This window comes from Coregonus clupeaformis, chromosome 36 (assembly GCF_020615455.1).
Source record: "Coregonus clupeaformis isolate EN_2021a chromosome 36, ASM2061545v1, whole genome shotgun sequence".
NCBI lineage: Eukaryota > Metazoa > Chordata > Actinopteri > Salmoniformes > Salmonidae > Coregonus > Coregonus clupeaformis.
The window spans coordinates 31,985,344-32,006,159 of NC_059227.1; the positions used below are offsets into that span (position 1 = coordinate 31,985,344).

A 20,816-nucleotide genomic window follows, 5' to 3' on the forward strand; every position below is an offset into this window, starting at 1 on the left:
CTAATTGATGCTGCGTTTGTTTTACCATTGTAGTCTATATTCTGTGTAGTACATGCGTTATACTAGTTGTTTTTGGCAAGAACAAGTGAGGGCATACATTGAGAAATCCATATTGGGTGGTGGTGGTGGTTCATACAATCATTGTGTGCTGGTCAGGTGATGAAGTCGCGGTCATCTGCACAGAAAGTATTGTGGGCTAGGCTACTTTATGTTTAGGATTTTCAGAGTGCAGTAAGGATTGTTATTGATCGCAGTTTTTTACTACTTGTATTGTAGTATATTGGCCCAATTTGGCGTGTTAGAACCAGCGTGTTGCAACCACCTGTCGTGCATGTGTTTGCTTCAAATCAAAAAGACCAAATATTTTAAAGGCACGCAGTAAGATGTAGGCATTTCCATCTACAAGGACCCATTAGCACCAAAATGGGAAGTTCATAGGAGCATGTCAAATTGGGTGTCAAATGAAAGCTAAGAGTATATTTTTGAGAAATTAAGGCATATATACACTACCAGTCAATAGTTTGGACACACCTACTCATTCAAGGGTTTTTCTTTATTTGTAATATTTTCTACATTGTAGAATAATAGTGAAGACATCAAAACTATGAAATAACACATATGTATCATGTATCATGTAGTAACCAAAAAAGTGTTAAACAAATCAAAATATATTTTTGATTTTAGATTCTTCAAATAAGCCACCCTTTGCCTTAATGACAGCTTTGCACACTCTTGGCATTCTCTCAACCAGCTTCATGAGGAATGATTTTCCAACAGTCTTGAAGGAGTTCCCACATATGCTTGAAGGAGTTCCTTCACTCTGGGGTCCAACTCATCCCAAACCATCACAATTGGGTTGAGGTCGGGTGATTGTGGAGGCCAGGTCAACTGATGCAACACTCCATCACCCTCCTACTTGGTCAAATAGCCCTGACACAGCCTGGATGTGTGTTTTGGGTCATTGTCCTGGTCAAAAGTTTTGAGAATGACACAAGTATTGGTCTTCACAAAGTTCGCTGCTTCAGTGTAATGAGATATTTTTGTCAGATGTTACTATGGTATACTGAAGTATAATTACAAGCATTCCATAAGTGTCAAAGGCTTTTATTGACAATTACATTAAGTTTATGTAAACAGTCAATATTTGCAGTGTTGACCCTTCTTTTTCAAGACCTCTGCAATCTGCCCTGGCATGTGTCAATTAACTTCTGGGCCACATCCTGACTGATGGCAGCCCATTATTGCATAATCAATGCTTGGAGTTTGTCAGAATTTGTGGGGTTTTGTTTGTCCACCCGCCTCTTGCAGATCGACCACAATTTCTCAATGGGATTAACGTCTGGGGAGTTTCTTGGCCATGGATCCAAAATGTTGATGTTTTGTTCCCTGAGCCACTTAGTTATCACTTTTGCCTTATGGCAAGGTGCTCCATCATGCTGGAAAAGGCATTGGTCATCACCAAACTGTTCTTGGATGGTTGGGATAAGTTGCTCTCGGAGGATGTGTTGGTACCATTCTTTATTCATGGCTGTGTTCTTAGGCAAAATTGTGAGTGAGCCCACTCCCTTGGCTGAGAAGCAACCCCACACATGAATGGTCTCAGGATGCTTTACTGTTGGCATGACACAGGACTGATGGTAACGCTCACCTTGTCTTCTCCGGACAAGGTGTTTTCCGTATGCCCCAAACAATCGGAAAGGGGATTCATCAGAGAAAATGACTTTACCCCAGTCCTCAGCAGTCCAATCCCTGTACCTTTTGCAGAATATCAGTCTGTCCTTGATGTTTTCCTGGAGAGAAGTGGCTTCTTTGCTGCCCTTCTTGACACCAGGCCATCCTCCAAAAGTATTCGCCTCACTGTGCGTGCAGATGCACTCACATCTCTGTACTGGTGGTGCCCCAATCCCACAGCTGAATCAACTTTAGGAGACGGTCATGGTGCTTGCTGGACTTTCTTGGGCGCCCTGATACCTTCACAACAATTGAACCTCTCTCCTTGAAGTTATTGATGATCCGATAAATGGTTGATTTAGGTGCAATCTTACTAGCAGCAATATCCTTGCCTGTGAAGCCCTTTTTCTGCAAAGCAATGATGACGGCACGTGTTTCCTTGCAGGTAACCATGGTTAACAGAGGAAGAACAATGATTTCAAGCACCACCCTCCTTTTAAAGCATCCAGTCTGTTATTCTAACTCAATCAGCAGGACAGAGTGATCTCCAGCCTTGTCCTCGTCAACACTCTCACCTGTGTTAACGAGATAATTTCTGACATGATGGCAGCTGGTCCTTTTGTGGCAGGGCTGAATTGCAGTGGAAATGTTTTTTGGGGATTAAGTTCATTTTCATGGCAAAGAGGGACTTTGCAATTAATTGCAATTCATCTGATCACTCTTCATGACATTCTGGAGTATATGCAAATTGCCATCATCAAAACTGAGGCAGCAGACTTTGTGAAAAATAGTATTTGTGTCATTCTCAAATCTTTTGACCACGACTTTACACACATACACAAGTATGTGAACACCCCTTCAAATTAGTGGATTCGGCTATTTCAGCTACACCCATTGCTGGTGGGTGTATAAAATCGAGCACACAGCCATGCAATCTCCATAGACAAACATTAGCAGTAGAATGGCCTTACTGAAGAGCTCAGTGACTTTCAACATGGCACCGTTATAGGATGCCACCTTTACAACTAGTCAGTTCATCACATTTCTGCCCTGCTTGAGCTGCCCCGGTGAACTGTAAGTTCTGTTATTGTGAGGTGGAAACGTCTAGGAGCAACAACGGCTCAGCTGCGAAGCTGTATAGTGCATAGTGCCAACTGTAAAGTTTGGAGGAGGAATAATGGTCTGGGGCTGTTTTTTATGGATCGGGCTAGGCCCCTTAGCTCCTGTCTGAAGGAAAATCTTAACGCTACAGCATACAATGACATTCTAGACGATTCTGTGATTCCAACTTTGTGGCAACAGTTTGGGGAAGGCCCTTTCCTGTTTCAGAATGACAATGCCCCTGTGCAAAAAGAAAGGTCCATACAGAAATGGTTTGTCGAGATCCGTGTGGAAGAACTTGACTGGCCTGCACAGAGCTCTGACCTCAACCCCATCGACTGCGGGCCTACTCGCCCGACCTCACTCATGCTCTTGTGGCTGAATGGAAGCAAGTCCCTGCAGCAATGTTCCGACGTCTAGTGGAAAGCCTTCCCAGAAGAGTGGAGGCTGTTATAGAAGCAAAGGGGGGAACCAACTCCATATTAATGCCCGTGATTTTGGAATGAGACGTTCAACGAGCAGGTGTCCACATACTTTTGGTCATGTAGTGTAGCTATAGACAGAACAGTACAGTAAAGAAAACTAGAGTACAGTAGAGAAGAGTACATTAAAGCCCTCTAGAGTACAGTATAATGTACTGTATTGCACTGTACTCTACTGTAATGTACTGAACATGTCTAATGTACTGTACTGTACTCTACTGTGGTGTGTTGTGCTGTACCGTGCTGTCCAATCTGGTGAAACATAGACGTCTATGATTGGTTCAGATTTGGTCTGGTCCAGACCAACCAAATGTGGTCTTGTTTGGGGGCGGAGCTCATTACAATAATAGGCAGTGTGTAGAATAATACCCAAATATGCTAAATAAATAAAAAATAAAAGGATATTGCATATTACCATGTAGAGTATGATATTCATATCCATAATTATGCCTTTCAGTATAGTACAGATCAGGGACCCATGTTATAATTCCGTTACCGTAATTCTGTTAGAGGATGTAAATTCACTTCACCTACCGTAGTTCAATAACCAAAAGAACCATTTCAAATTCAAGGTGTCATGTCATAGCTGACACCCCATTATTTCTGCAGATATCTTTTATTCTTATTTTGGAGCAGTTACTTAAGAGATTTTGGAAAATGTGGTCGCATAAAAAACTGAGGGAGATTTTACTGTAATTCTGTTAACAAACTTTGCATCTGCACAATTTATCCAGTAAATGTGTTTTTTGTGAAATGTGTAGCCTAAATTGGTAAAAGCAGTCCCTGTGCATAGAGTTGTATGGTTTGTTAAACTTTGAAATCAATGGTTTTTGTTTGGCATACATTTTAAAGTAAAAAATGGATGCCATCAAAGAGTGGCCCACCGACACAAACAATGGTGGTAAAGCATCCCATGGCTATTCAAGGCATGACATTTCATAGAGCAACATTACTTTTTTTTCAAAGCCCTAAACAATGTTTTTTGTTGTTATGATACGATATAGAGTTGTGCTAATCTCAACAAGGTATTAAATAAGTCATTCTTCCAACTGAAGTGTATTTCATCCTATGAATTTACAGGAAATCTTACACTGTGGCTTTAAACATGCTGAAAGCCTCATGTGCTTGGTGCCTTGGTCTGTGTCTCATGGCACTTCTAATACTGTCAGAATGGGGGATAAACATCTACCCTGTTGTTTTGCTGCTTGACAATTACCCACATGCTTTTACTGTAGCCAGTGCCTCAGTATCAGTTATTGGAGGCATTTTTACATTAGCCTCGTACTCTAATGCACTAACATTTGTAAATACCACACATAACTTCCTGATCATGTGTAGATAAAGACATGTCAGAATGGTGTTAATGTTTTACTACATAAAAACTTATACTACTACCTCACCCAGTTGGAAATAACCCACATTCTTTGGACTTCCAAGACAGCCATATTGAGAATATTGCAAGCACATTGGCAGATATGGATATATGCAACATTATATATGTGGATGTTTCCTTGCTATTTAAAACGGAAGCATTATTTCTGACAGTTCTATAGGCCTAAATGTGTTTTATCTACTTAATATCCTTGCACGTTTTCCTTTATTCGTACAGCATAATGCCATGCGATAAAGCACAAGCCCTAACTGTCATAGTCTATTATAATGAATGGAAAAGTCTCTCATTTGAGATTGGAGGCCTCAAAGATTCTCTAGCCCCCAGCCTAGCCCAGACCAGCCCTCTAAGTAGCAGCAGCGGGGCTGGAGGTTTTGTTTACTGTGTCGTAAACCAGGAAGAGAGCTTTGTGTCAATGTGAATTGGCTTCTAATGGGTCTCCTAATGGTTGTAAATGAGCAGACAAATGCCTGACTGGGGCCAAGGTGTTAAAGAGCAGATGTGTTTAAGTTAACGTGTGAGTGAGTGCCTGTTGCTTAGGCGATTGCTCAGTCATTACCTCTCAAAATGCTGATAACTTTACATTTTGAGTCTGTTCAACTCGATATTGTCCAGAAATAGATTGAGTCAATGGATGGGACTTTAATGCAACCTCACAGAAAACATGTTACTAAAACCGGTTTAGTCCAGATTTACCGTCGGAACAGGTTTACGAATATCCTGGGTTAGACGCGATTATCAAAACATTGGGTCGTAGGCAGGAGTTAATTTCAAATTTGTCCCTTTGGGATGGGAAAGGAAACGCCATTGTCATATACGTCCCTTCATTCCTGGTTCCTAAACTCCTAAGTTATATTAGGTACAGGGCCGGGGGTTCGGAAACTTGTTTGCTCACCAGGACCACTGCATCCAACATGCCTCTGCAAAAACTGCCGCATTCAATTCAATGTGAATTAAGAAAATAATCCTGCTCCCGAAATACCATCTCGGGGACTAAAAGAGAACTTTAGCAATCAGGCACATTCTTTGCCAGCTGGCGTCTCCCTGGAGACCAAGGACCAAGCCTTTGATTGACATCTGCCTGCTGAGCTGAGGACGGTGACAGAAGCGGCTGATTAAGACCCTACATCTGTCAGTTAGAGAAGATGGTCGTCTCTAGGCCTAGCCTACATCTGCAGGGAGGAGAGGCTAGACGGTCTGTCTCGTGGTCTGAAGCTGTAACTCAATTGTAGTTAATGGCTTTCTTTCTTGTGTAGGGAAATTGATAGGTTTCCAGTTACTTTTCACCATTACTCTTAAGCCTATCGTGTCGTCAAGGGTCATAAAAGAGAGGAGATCATTAAGGCTTGAATCCTAATGCGCTTCAGTCAAATGCTTTTTGAAATCTCCCATTGACTTCAATGAACAATTTACACTTAAGTCCAATTGATGTGCACTTATCTCAAGTTAGGCTCTAAGGGAAGCCATATGGAAGAGAACTTCAAGAGGAGGGTTCAGTCCATCCAGATCAGGACTCTCCAACCCTGTTCCTGGAGAGCTACCGTCCAGTAGGTTTTCGCTCCAACACTGTTCCTGGAGAGCTACCGTCCTGTAGGTTTTCGCTCCAACCTTAATCAAGCACTCCTGATTCTATTAATTAGCTGGTTGATTAGCTGAATCAGTTTAGTTACAACTGGGGTTGGTTTGAAAACCTACAGGAGGATAGCTCTCCAGAAACAGGGTTGGAGAGCCCTGATCTAGATTATAAATTTGCATGCGCTTTTCCAGCAGTTTATACACCTGAGTTGTGGGATTATTCAGTTGCTTAGGGATTTGTGTACATATAACCAGTGCATATCAGTGCTAGTCATGCGTTTCCAGTTGTCGTAATGTCACGTCCGCTCTTCGAGAAGCGAAACCTAGAAATCATGGCTAAGTACTGACTGAATGTTATCTTAAATAGTCTGTGAGTATATCACATTTAATTATTTAATTCACTCTAGATATAAAAACAAAAGTTGGTGGTAGGTGATTGAGTGCTATCTCTACTTCTTATCACCTCTATTGTTCCAACACACAGCTGCCTGAATGAGTAATTAGAAGTGAGCGTTTTCATGTGAAAGACCCCCTCGGCTATGAGCTAGCTCTTTAACTCTAGCAGAGTACTAAAATACATTTGATCTCAATCTTATCTTACGCTTGGGGAATTAGAACCATCATCATGATCAGTACTTGAACATTGAATCATAGTGCTTGAAGCCAGGTCCTTCTAACCCAGCAATGCAGAGTTGCCAACAGTGAAACTTTAAAGGGATAGTCCGTCCAAATTCCAACTACAGATAGTGAAGGGAACTTTAAAAGGATACAGATACAGTACGGTACATTTACTACTTAAACATACAATACATTCATTCGCCTTTTTATATGTTTTTGAGAGAACCAGTGTGACATGTGACCCCAGCCGCAGAAGTATTTCTCCCAATGCTTTCGGTGTCGCCCAGCCCAAAGCGTCACACAGCGTTGCACCATAGGTCTCTATTATTGACCCACCAGGGTGTTACAGTGAAAACTCTCCCCTCTCTCTCTCTCTCTCTTTCTGTGTCTCGTAAACCTGTGGCCGAGAGACCCATTTAACCTCAGTCAATGGCTGTTAAAGTGTCACGGGGTCAACAAAGGTCAAACCATCCTAGCTAATGTGTGTTTGTGTGTGTGTGGCTGGAGGGCTAATGATGCATCTTGCCTTCCTCTGTCTCCTCTCTGATCTTGATGTGAGAGTACATAGAGTGGAGTGTGTTTTTTATTGACAATTTCCGAAGGAGGCCACCCAAATCTTAGTGTTTGGTTTGGTGGTGTTCCTGTTATTAAATGAGATGTCTGATTATACAAAGCTTTACTGGTTTCTTTTGTACGTGGGTAGGCGGGCAGTAGCAAGAGTTAGCAACAATAGCCAACTTGGAGAGCATGCTAACCTACTGCAACCCCACCTCGGACCTCCATGTAAAACCAGCATGCTCTTCTTTACAAGACAGTCACTCCATTGTTGCTGTGTGTTTACCCCCATTGTTGTCACGTTAGCTCTGAAATGCTAACTTAGTGAGCATCTCACACAAAGGCTGACCCTCTTGTGTCGGGGTAGGGTTGCGTCGGGGACACTTTGTTTGGCTCGGACAGGGCGGTCAACCGTGGGTCATACTTGTATTCCCATGTCGGCTAATGGTTATGAAAATCCTTCTCACACCGCTAACAAAGGTGGTTAGGGTTTTTTACTGGACGGCGTTGAGACAGCGAGAAACTGTTTGGCTTGTATAGTTATTCACTAGTTCTATAAAGACAGTGTGGGTGGCTGGAGTTGTGGGCAATAAAACGTTTATACTTTAAAATGCTGTTTTGCACACACTTTGCAGCAATTTCTCTTTAAAAACTATGGCACAACCTAACTTTTTAGTGCCTGCAACTATAGGATGTTGTCGGACAACAACAAAGCAATCCTATTGGACAGGTTGTCATGGCGACCTTTGCCCTGGTTAAGGAGGTCAGTTCATCGCTCACCTGTGATGGGTAGGAGTTTTGGGTTATCCGCCTAACCCCCAATTATGGCGCACTCTGATGGGAGTAAGCGCCTTTTCACAGCTCTCCCATCCCACCACACACACACCTTTCCTCATCATCCAGCTCTCCCCTCATATCTTAATCCTGCTCTGATTTTGGAGAGAGCTGGTTAGAGTGAACCAGGCCCCTCTCTTTTATCGTGTAACCCCTCTCCCCTCTCCCCTTCAGCACCTCCACACACTCCTCCTGTTTGCGTCACCCCCCCACCCCCTCTGCCCCTCCTCCCTCCACTGTGTTCCCTATTCCCTCTCTCCTCTGTGTTTCTGTGTCAGTGCGCCAGGTGAGCTGTCCAAACAAATCCCCTCCTGCGCCTCCTGCTTGTTTTGTCTACAGGGGCGGAGGCAGGCGGGGGGGCACAAAGCTGGTATTCTCTTAACCGAAAAAAAAAAAAAAAAAAAACTACTTCAAAGCGGCTCATTTTTTGTAAATGATGTTCTATGGAGCCGGATTGTGAAGGACTCGATTCATCACTCTTGACAGTATGTAGCCAAAGTCGTGAATACGTAGTGGAGATAGCACGGAATGCTACATATCAGGGGGGTGTTTTGTAACGTTGTGTACCTCAGTGTACTCTATCACACAGATGCATGTTTTGGATGTCATGTAGTAATGACCAATATCCTGTCAGATATCACACACACACACACACACTTCTATATTAGTGACTATGTGATAGAACACACTAAAATACTGTATGACACTGTAAGAGTGTGTATTACTCATTCTCAGTATGCGAAAATATGTTTTATGGTATGTGAATTCTCTAAAATCGAGTATGGTTTAAATGCCAGGATGTCATTCTTGGCCTTTGTCATAGCTTTTAAACTAAATACTTTACCATCTTTTGATTTCTGAATGTGTCGGCACCAGGGACTCGGGATGTGGCGTTATTGATGTCATGTTAATCATGCCTTTTGATTTGAACATATGGATTATTTTAGTTTTGTAGGCTACCTATTTAATTCTTACATTTATGGATCAAGCCATAGCAGTTATTCTGACCTCGTTCCCAATGATCAGCGCTTTAGTTTATTATGTTGCTGTCCAGCGGTTCTGAATTTCCGATGCAGCCGACTGTCTACGTTTTTCTGTGCAATAGCCTTTAAATAGATTTAAACATTAGAAAAGTTTTGGTATGTGTACTAGGCTATTTGATTTAAATTTGTTGAAATGGAACCAAATTACCTGCGTCTGTCTTCGTTCCTTTTTAAATAGGGTAGATGTGCTAGATGGACTATATGGCTATGATATAGGTGGAATGTGATAGTCTGCCTACAACCAGCCTGAGTAGGCCTAGAACTCCATTCCTATCCTATTCAGAGTTTAGAGAAATGTATCAAATTGGAAATGAGCCATTATCAGGCTGGTTAATGAGATGCATGTCTGTTGAATTTGGAAAAATCCACCCGCACTCGGCCCCGCCCCACTGACTCAGCCAATCGGGAGCAACTACTACGTTGCAGCCGTGTACTGCGTACTTTTTACTAAACAGTACGCGCTAAATAGTATGAGATGATGAGTACATAGTATGTAGAACGCTAGTATGGGTATTCGGACATGGCCAGTGTGGATCCTGTCTAACACTTGGCACTTATGGGTGTGTATGTTTGTGTGTGTGTGTGTGTGTGTGTGTGTGTTTACCTGTGTGTGGAAGGGTGAAGCCGAACTTGTCAACACCATTCCCTACCTCCTATACCCCACATCGAGAGTGTGACTCCTGGGGAAACAGAGAGATGCCTGGGTTTGTTGTTTACAGAAGGAAACACCTCCCCATGTGAGGTCAACATGAGGGGAATTACCTGGGCTGTGTTCATTAGGACACAAAAAACTAAAATGAGCATTTTCCTATTGGACAAGGTCAGGTTGGACAAAGCCCTGTTTTCTTCTATTTGGTACATAATGAACATGACCCAGTTTCAATCAAGGCAGATCTTTCAGGGCCTTTTTCAGGACAGAGTTATGACAAATGTAATTTACCAGACTATGTCAATAATTCTGCTGTCAAAATTAGTTAATATTTTGGTTACTTGTAGTCTCTTTTTTGTTTGTTCTTGTGCGTTACTTGAGTGTGGAAAGGCATCGGCCTAAAGTGCTCAGAGAAGTAGCCTGCAGCCTTACTATGATTAGGCTACTTTTGCATTGGCTTTTTCAAGTCTCTGCAAATGGCCTATAAAACTGCCTGTAATCAAGTCAAACAGCAGCGTTGGTTGGCCACGTTGCCAAGAGATGCGAGGGGAAAGGAACACATCCTGAGTGAGCTAATGCCTGTTACATGATTTGGCCGCTGCCGCGGTTGTAATTAAATCATGAAATACGAAGACAAAAACCAACTCTGTAACTGTGGCACCCACAGCTCACCAACCTCAGAGACGCGCCAATTAGGCAATCTGAATTTTATAATTATCCCCTTTTTTTAAAGAGGTTCTCCAACCAAGTTTAACCCACAACCAATAAACCCAGACAGCTTGAACATCATATGAGAACTATGGAATGTTTGATCCCAAAATTCCCGACCCCAAACATAGAGGGAATGTGTAAATCCCGACGAAAGCGGGGCGGAGTTGACTCCTAATGAGGTTAATGACTGTCTCGAACAAGGCCTGCATTAAACAGTCGTCCCCCACAACCAACCCAGGGCTGAAACTTCATTTGATAATCATTATTTTGCATAGGGATGACTTTCTATCCTTAAAAACCCTCCTTTAATCACCCAATCAGATCCCTAGTTGGAGGCTGTGACAGTAATAACGTGGTAATGACTGTTATGGTGGTGAACGTCATTCCTGAAACGTTTAACCCCCGAACCAGCCAGTCTTATCTAGGCGGCGCAGGTGTGTTGGAGCTTGCCCCTTCTGGCGGGGGGGATGAGGAGCCCCAAAGCAAACACACAGAGGATTCCTAAGTGACACCTCTGCATTGCTGCACTGGCTGGAATTTGAATGCAACATCAATGGAACGGATCAGGTTAATACCCTTGTCTGTCTCTGTTGAACTCCTGATGAACGCTTAGACTTTGATGGAGAGTCAGTCAAAGGCATATTTTTAGCAAGAAACAATCCCTGAAAATAAGGGAATTAGGATTTCAGTCGGTTCTCATTTGGTTTGCAGTTAGGCAACATTGTACAACATTTATAAACTCAATTCCAGTTCCATTGTCTGAAAGAGGTCGGGAAGCAAAACAAACGTTAAAGAAAGCATAAATAGTGATGGCCCAGGCTTGCTTCTACAGGTAGGGAGTGGGGGGGGGACAGTCAGTCTCACTACTCAGACTGTATTCTAGCATCACTGGCTTTACTCAGACTTTGCTGAGAATAATACATTATCGTCATTAGTCTCTCCAGACTGTGTTATTGAGAGTTATTATGGTAGTAGATGTAGCTAGAAATGTCGAGACGAGTGGGTGTGTCTGTGTACACCACCGATTATCTCCTCCCCGTCCACCCCACTTACGTGTGGCTATCAAATTATCCTCTCAACACCGCCTCCCTCCCCTCCACCCCCTCACTCTTGCGCTGAGGGAATGTCAGCCACGCTTTGATGCCCCCCCCCCACTCTCTTACTCCTCCTCTCTTTCTTTCCCTCCCTCTCTTTTTCTTCTCATTCGCTTGCTTCCTGGTAGCTGATTTATGGTACTTTTAAAGAGCTGTCGATGCGTCTGTTCCAAAATAGCCCTTTACAAGTTCCTATCTATCCCTTCATCCATCAATCGCTCTCTCTCTCTCTCTCTCTCTCTCTCTCTCTCTCTCTCTCTCTCGTTCCCCTTATCCCCCTCTTCTTGTTTTATGTTGTGTTTCTGGGAGCACAGTCAGGGTGGAACAGGATATTTGAAGGCCCATTAGAGGTATGGCTTAGAGGAGGAGAAGAGCGGGAAGGGGAGAGAGAGCGACAGGTTGAAAGAAAGTGATGTAGAAGTAGAGAGGGGGAGAGAGGAAAGGTAGAGAGAAATATGAAAGGTGGAGAGAGCGGTAAAAATAGAGATGGAGGGAAAGATAGAGGAGTGTGGGGTGCAGTGGTGGTGGGACCAGCCGAAACAAGGAGGCATTGTGTAGCCCCTGGTTAAGACTGACAGTCTGCATTACAGCATGCTACAGCAGAGCCCTCAAAGCCATACTGGTCTGCTGCTGCTCAGACTCCCTTGGCCCGGGGCAACCTCACGTAAGCTCAGATGGAGGGAAGAGAAGAGGGGAATGAAAGAATGAAGGGAACAGAAAGAAAGGGAGCCCTGCCGATGATTGATTGTTTTGGCAACCTCGGGTAGAGAGGGAGAAATTATGATAAGCGAGAGAGCTGGTGTAGTAAGGAGAGGTTGAGGTGGAGAGGAAGAGGAGGAGAGGAGGTGAGAGAGGAAGAGGGGGAGAGGAGGTGAGAGAGGAAAAGGGGGAGAGAAAAACCAAAAGAAGAGATGAAGCTGGTTTGGTGAGAGAAGGAGAGGAGGTAGAAGAGATGAGAAAGGAAGAAAGAGAGAGGAGGCCATAAAAACAGGAAGATCCCACCCTCAGCCTTCTCCCTCAATTTAAACAGTAATACCCTGTGACAGTGTCTGTCTGTCTGTCTGTCTGTCTGTCTGTCTGTCTGTCTGTCTGTCTGGGTGTCCAGTGAGCTGAACCATAAGAGACTCTTAGTGGCTAGCTGTTCCATCAGGCCTTAGGTCTGTTGTGAAAAAGGGGGGATCTCCTTGGTTAGGTCCTATTGGACATGCCAGAGTATAAGCTTCCCTCAGCCCCTGTTCTTTCAACCGTCAGAGGTGCTACTCTGTGAACAGCCTCTGGGATAAGCCTGTTAATTCCTTTCAGGGCCCACCCACTCCCCCTTTCAGGGCCCACCCACTCCCCCTTTCAGGGCCCACCCACTCCCCCTTTTTAATGGGAATTCCCCCTCCTTTTCTCCTCCCTTTCTTCCTGCCTTTCCGCTTTTGAACCTTCTGAAAAGGTATGTGGTGTGACTGTTAATGCATTAAATTGATGAATGGCGACTGTCAGGCAGAGGGCGTGGGCGTGTGTGGGCGTCTTGGCTGGAGTCACAGAGGGCAGCTGAATGGATATTCCCCCACCCCTCCCCCTCTGAGTGAAAGTGTCCCATTGCCCACATAGGTCAGCCGACCTCTGACCTACTGGGGCAGGGGGACAGGCACGCGCTAGCCGAGAGGGCAGTGGGGAGACCACTGTTTGTGTTTGGAGATTGGGTAGGGAGGGGAGTTGTGGAAACTCCCTCGACACCCCCTGGGATGCTAAGCTGTAAGGAGCCTCTAGCATGCTGAGAGAGAGCTTTAAAGATACTACATCAAGCCCCAACAGATATTAAAGCCATAATCTGGAGGCTGAATGACAATCTCCAGATTGTTGCTTTAAAGATGCCCTTCAGAGCTCCAGGAGAAACTTAGAGAGCAGGCTCACAGGTGGACATTCTCTCATTGTCTCAAGCTTGCACACAAAGCCCACCCACACAGGTATGTGGTTCTAAAGGCTCAGTAGGTTAGAGCTGGGTGCTGGTGTAACAGAGTGCATTCTGTTCTGCCTCGAGCGGGGCTACAACTCGCAACCTTCCAATGCCAACCACCAACCGGGCAAGCGATTACTACTAGTCTGTCGCTCATGATTGAGCGACAGTTGGCTTTAGATCTCATTGAAGTTGACGTCTCCAGGTAACTGGGCAAGTTTCACATCCTCCACACTGGCAAAACAAGGGTTGTCGGTTAAATTCCTGCATGGGCTACGTGGAGGCTACTGATAATGTGTCTATGTCTATAGTTGTGTAAATCACTTTCGATAAAAACATTTGCTACTGGACCATAGTTGACCACACACTAAAGCGGAGCTCGAAAACCCTGTTCCTGGAGAGCTACCCTCCTGAGATTCCCTCAAAACACTCCACTTCAAAACAGCTACGACTTTTTCATAGCAGGTTAGGAGAAGTTACGCAGCAGGTTAGGATAATTAATGTATCACGTTAGGATAATTAGGTTAAGGAGAACAGTTCAATCTAGTACAGGCTCAACTGAATGAACAACAAAGACAGAATGCAATATGACATTTTTTAATAGTTTGGGGAATGTCCTCGTCTCCAATGGAAGATCCTCAGAGCCAGATGATGTGATGGCAGGTAGCCCTATGCGGGGCTGCTGGCATGGAAACAGCAAGTGTGAGGAATGTGCATCATTGTGTTGTGCTTATAGGCTATAAGGTAAATAAGGGAATGACATTCCGCACATGGCTAATAGGAAAGAAGAAACTGGAAGCTATGCTGATGATGATACGTTTGTATTCATTCCCACTATGCCCGTAGAATAGGAAAGACATTGAATTATGCTATGCTTACTGGAGGAAGTTAAAGGGAAATTAAAAACGTCCTATTCATCTCCAGCACCAACATCAACATACAGTGGCTTCAGAAAGTATTCATACCCCTTGACTTATTCCACATGTTGTGTTACAGCCTGAATTCAAAATAGATACTTTTTTAGTTTTTTCTCACCCATCTACACATAATGACAAAATGAAAACATGCTTTTAGAAAGTTTAGCAAATTTATTGAGAATGAAATACAGAAATATCTCACATAAGTATAAGTATTCACACCCTGAGTCAATACTTTGTAGAAGCACCTTTGGTGGCGATTACAGGTTTTATTATTTTTTAAATTCTTCAAGCTCTGTCAAGTTAGCCATTTTCAAGTCTTGCCATAGATTTTCAAGACGATTTAAGTCAAAATTGTAACTAGGCCACTCGTCTTGCTAAGCAACTCCAGTGTAGATTTGGCCTTGTGTTTAAGGTTATTGTCCTGCTGAAAGGTGAATTTGTCTCCCAGTGTCTGGTGAAAAGAAGACTGAACCAGGTTTTCCTCTAGGATTTTACTTGTGCTTATAGCTGTATTCTGTTTCTTTTTATCCTTAATAAAACTCCCTAGTCCTTGCCGATGACAAGAATACACATATCATGATGCAGCCACCGCCATGATTGAAAATATGAAGAGTGGTACTCAGTGATATGTTGTGTTGGATTTGCCCTAAACAAAAAGTTAATTTCTTTGCCATGTTTTTTTCAGTATTACTTAAAGGAATACTTCGGGGTTTTGGCAATGAAACCCTTTATCTACTTCACCAGAGTCAGATGAACTTGTGGATACATTTTTTATGTCTCTGTGTCCAGTATGAAGGAAGTAAGAGGTAGTTTTGCGAGCCAATGCTAACTAGCGTTAGCACAATGACTGGCATGCTAGCAGATACCCATAAACTTCCAGTCATTGCACAGTAGTTAGAAATTGCACCAGCGGTAGTTAGTAATTTCCTTTAAACTGCACGCAAAGACACAAAAATGGTATCCACGAGTTCATCTGACTCTGGGGAAGGAAAGAAAGGGCTTCATTGCCAAGATCCTGAAGTATCCCTTTAAGTGCCTTGTTGCAAACAGCATGCATGTTTTGGAATATTTGTATTCTGTACAGGCTTCTTTCTTTTCACTCTGTCATTCAGCTTTTAATTTTTTATTAATCTCAACAATGTTCTACAAACAAAGTTCCACTTTGACATCATGGGGTATTGCGTGTAGAAACAAAATGTCAATATCAGCTGTCACAACAAAATGTGGAAAAAGTAAAGGGGTGTGAACACTTTCTGAAGGCACTGTATGTGAAAATGAAGCGTTTCTATGTTTTGTATGTTTCTAAAATTTCCAATGACCTCATCAACCAATTAGTAGACAATTAGTAGGCTAATAGTAGGCAACGCCTACTCAAAATGGGTTAAAATCAAATGATGCACACAAATGATGTCATTGGAAATGCTTATCTTCCTATATCTTTTTTACCACAAAACATAGAAACGTGCAATTTTCGCATATGTTGATGTAGGGGTGGTGCTGGAGATGATGAATGTGAAGCAGTGATTTCCATATAAAAGAGCATTCAGACCAGCCTTCCCGATTTGAACTTTCGTAAACTACATTACATTCTGAAGCATATGACAAAAAATAATTCTGAGGATGCACTCTTTCTCTTCTCCTCTCTCACGTCATGCTTTGTGGTCGACTTCCTGGCGCTAAGCTAGTGTCAGTCTCTTTAAGTCATAACACAGCCTAGTTATATATACGCCTGGAGGAACTGTCACAATAGGATCTACAGTACAGGCTACTCCAAAATGACATCGACAAATAAATAGCCCTCTGTTTAGTCAAGCTGGGGATGGGGACATGGAGTTCCCAACCTCTGTGCCGTAAACCAGTATCTGTCCGTAGAGAGTTTACTACCGGGCCGTCTTCTATTTCTGGCTACCTACAGTAGGGGGTAGGAGACTCGGGTCGGGGTAGAGGTGTATCCTAGATGCCAGGGAGGGGTGCTGTGTTTAGGGAGATGTTCCAGACTGCCGGAGTGTCTCTGGGAAACAGTTGGAACAGTCAGGCTGGTGTGGTTGTTTACCTCTAGACTGTGTTTATGGCTTCAGCTGTCCTTAGACTCAGTCAGGCTCCACTCTCCCTTACAGGGAGGGGCTGGAGGGGCGACAGGGCAGGGGAGTTCCGCTACACCCCTTACATAAAAAATAGTCGGTCAACCAGAATATAGATTTCAGTTGTCCGAATGGACAAGTAAAAAATCACAATATCAAACAATTACTCCGATCAGAATTCTCTCTCGAATGTCTGATCTGGGCCAATAGCCAAAGTCTATTCTTATAGTGGAGACTCAGGTGTCTTGTTGTAGAAGGCCAAATGTTTAAAAAAATTCTCCATTTGATATGAACATGACTTGGCCTATTAAGCCACTTCCAGTTTAATGCTAGATTTCTCCTGCCGCGCTATTTCATGATCAAACAATGAATGAATCTAACGGAGTTCTAGGCTATCTCAGAAAGGTTTAAGTTGTTTTTGAGTAACCCAAAAACATGGGAGGCCTAAGGTAATAATGAGAGAGAAGAAACCATAGGGGTTGCAGGTAGCCTGGCGGGTTAGAGCGTTGTGCCAGTAACCGAAAGGGCGCTGGTTCAAATCCCTGAGCTGACTATGTGGAAAAATTGGCCGATGTGCCCTTGAGCAAGGCACTTAACCCCAATTGCTCCTGTAAGTCGCTCTGGATAAGAGTGTCTGTGTCACACCCGGGCTCTGGGATGTTGAGCCAGGGTGTGGTCATTCTATGTGGTCATTCTATGTGGTGTATTTCTATGTTGGGAGTTCTGGTTTGTGTATTTCTATGTTGGCCTGAGTGGCTCCCAATCAGAGGCAACGAGTGTCAGCTGTCGTTGGTTGTCTCTGATTGGGAGCCATATTTAAACTGTCTGTTTTCCCTTTGTGTTTGTGGGATCTTGTTCTAGTTAGGTTTGTGTTTGACCGTTGGCTGTCACGTTATCGTGTTAGTTGTTTAGTATCGTGTGTGCACTTTAATTAAATAAAGTATGTTCGCTCAACACGCTGCGCCTTGGTCTACTCCATACGACGATCGTGACAGAAGATCCCACCATCACAGGACCAAGCAGCGTGTCCAGGAGCAGGCAGCCTGGACGTGGGAGCAGATTTTGGACGGGCAGGGGTCCTGGACCTGGGAGGAAATCCTGGCCGGGATGGATCGCCGGCCATGGTGTGAGACGGTAGAGGCGCGACGGAGAGAGGAGCAACGGCGTAATCTGTATCGTCGTCTGACGGACGAGAGGCAACCCCCAAAAAATGTTAGGGGGGGGCACAGGGCATGGACGACGGGGCTGACGGAGGCAGAAAAGGGGCGTATTCAGAAGGCCACCAGGTTACGGGGGCCACTGGTCAAAGTAGGGAAAGAAGGTTTAGAGGCACGGCGAGAGGTACTGGGGTGTGTTACCAGTCCGGTCCGGCCCGTTCCAGATCCCGGGGTAGAGCCAGTGGTGTGTGTCCCCAGTACGGTCCGGCCTGTTACGGCCCCTCGCACCAAGTGTACGGTGCGCGTCGCCAGCCCGGCCCGGCCTGTTCCTGCCTCTCGCACCAAGGCTACGGTGCGCGTCGCCAGCCCGGCCCGGCCTGTTCCTGCCCCTCGCACCAAGCCTACGGTGCGCGTCGCCAGCCCGGCCCGGCCTGTTCCTGCCACTCGCACCAAGCCTACGGTGCGCGTCGCCAGCCCGGCCCGGCCTGTTCCTGCCACTCGCACCAAGCCAGGGGTGCGCGTCGCCAGCCCGGCCCGGCCTGTTCCTGCCACTCGCACCAAGTCAGGGGTGCGAGTCGTCAGCCTGGTCCAGCCCGTTCCTGCTACTCGCACCAAGCCAGGGGTGCGAGTCGTCAGCCTGGTCCAGCCCGTTCCTGCTACTCGCACCAAGCCAGGGGTGCGAGTCGTCAGTCCGGTGAGGCCCGTTCCGGCTCCACGCACCAAGCCAGGGGTGCGAGTCGTCAGTCCGGTGAGGCCCGTTCGGCTCCACGCACCAAGCCAGGGGTGCGAGTCGTCAGTCCGGTGAGGCCCGTTCCGGCTCCACGCACCAAGCCAGGGGTGTGAGTGATCAGTCCGGTGAGGCCCGCTCCGGCTCCACGCACCAAGCCAGGGGTGCGAGTCGTCAGTCCGGTGAGGCCCGTTCCGGCTCCACGCACCAAGCCAGGGGTGCGAGTCGTCAGTCCGGTGAGGCCCGTTCCGGCTCCACGCACCAAGCCAGGGGTGCGCATCGTCAGCCCGGTCCGGCCCGTTGCTGCTCCACGCACCAAGCCAGGGGTGCGCATCGTCAGTCCGGTGAGGCCCATTCCGGCTCCACGCACCAAGCCAGGGGTGCGCATCGTCAGCCCGGTCCGGCCCGTTGCTGCTCCACGCACCAAGCCAGGGGTGCGCATCGTCAGCCCGGTCCGGTCCTTTCCTGCCTCACGCATCAAGCCAGGGGTGCGCGTCGTCAGTCCGGCACAACCCGTGCCTGGGTCACCGGTGCCTAATCAGGTACCGGTCAACTGCTCCACAACGGAGCTGAAGCTAACCGCTCCTGCTACGTCCAGTTCAGCTCCAGCCAGCGGGGCCAGACCGGACCAGGGGCGCTATGGGGGGATTATTGGAGGGTGGTGGGCAAGCCCGGAGCCAGAACCGCCGCCGAGGAGGAATGCCCACCCAGCCCTCCCCTGTTTGGTTCTAGTTGAGGCGCGGTCGCAGTCCGCGCCTTTAGGGGGTGGTACTGTCACACCCGGGCTCTGGGACTCTATATGTTGAGCCAGGGTGTGGTCATTCTATGTGGTGTATTTCTATGTTGGGAGTTCTGGTTTGTGTATTTCTATGTTGGCCTGAGTGGCTCCCAATCAGAGGCAACGAGTGTCAGCTGTCGTTGGTTGTCTCTGATTGGGAGCCATATTTAAACTGTCTGTTTTCCCTTTGTATTTGTGGGATCTTGTTCTAGTTAGGTTTGTGTTTGACCGTTGGCTGTCACGTTATCGTGTTAGTTGTTTAGTATCGTGTGTGCACTTTAATTAAATAAAGTATGTTCGCTCAACACGCTGCGCCTTGGTCTACTCCATACGACGATCGTGACAGTCTGCTAAATAACTAAAATGTAATAGCCTAATCCTATTAACTGAAATATCATAAAAGCATTACGACAAATTAATGTTATGAAGAGTATTTAACAAACTATTCCAATAGTGTTTAATGTCCTAAAGTTGCAGCTTTAAAATGGGAATATGAAAGTCGACGTCTATGCTATTCTCATTCACAGATTTATTTTGAATGACAAATATTTCAGGCCACAAGAAGTAAAATGTAGCAAACAATACCAAGATGGAAAAATCTAATGAGGAGTCAAAAGAACACTGAGGCTACAGCTGAGGAATGTTTATGAAAGAAATACGTAGTAGGCCTATTTCCATATTATTACTCCTCTACTACTGCTGCTTCTACTGCTACTGCTACTACTGATGCTGCTCCTATTTCTACTACCACTACTACTGCTACTACTTCTACTACTACCACCACTGCTGCTATTTCTACTACTACTACTGCTGCTACTACTACTACTACTACTACTACTACTACTACTACTACTGCTACTACTTCTACTACTACCACCACTGCTGCTATTTCTACTACTACTACTGCTGCTGCTACTACTACTACTACTACTACTACTACTACTACTGCTACTACTACTACTACTACTACTACTACTACTACTACTACTACTACTACCACCACTGCTGCTATTTCTACTACTACTGCTGCTACTACTACTACTACTACTACTGCTGCTACTACTACTACTACCACCAGTAGTGGCCCAGAAGTTAATTGACAGCATGCCAGGGCGGATTGCAGAGGTCTTGAAAAAGAAGGGTCAACACTGCAAATATTGACTCTTTGCATAAACTTAATGTAATTGTCAATAAAAGCCTTTGACACTTATGGAATGCTTGTAATTATACTTCAGTATACCATAATAACATCTGACAAAAATATCTCATAACACTGAAGCAGCGAACTTTGTGAAGACCAATACTTCAATACAAAACTTTTGACCACGACTGTAGAAGCAAGGCTCAGGGTCTGCCGTACTGAACTATAGTCCACTTTTTGAGTTATTAAAGCCATGCAAGGGCCAACCTCATGTGAGTAAGCCCCCTCAGCTGATCCCCACACACATCTGTGGGTGGATGGGAGGGATGGGTGGTTGTGTGCGC

At 45.2% G+C, this 20,816-nt stretch overlaps 1 protein-coding gene across 1 annotated transcript in view; it reads left to right on the forward strand.

Annotated features, from left to right (window-relative positions):
- The window catches only part of LOC121552692 (protein eva-1 homolog C-like), a 155,115-nt gene that overhangs the window by 316 nt on the left and 133,983 nt on the right, over positions 1 to 20,816 (forward strand). The gene's annotated exons all lie outside the window — the stretch shown is intronic.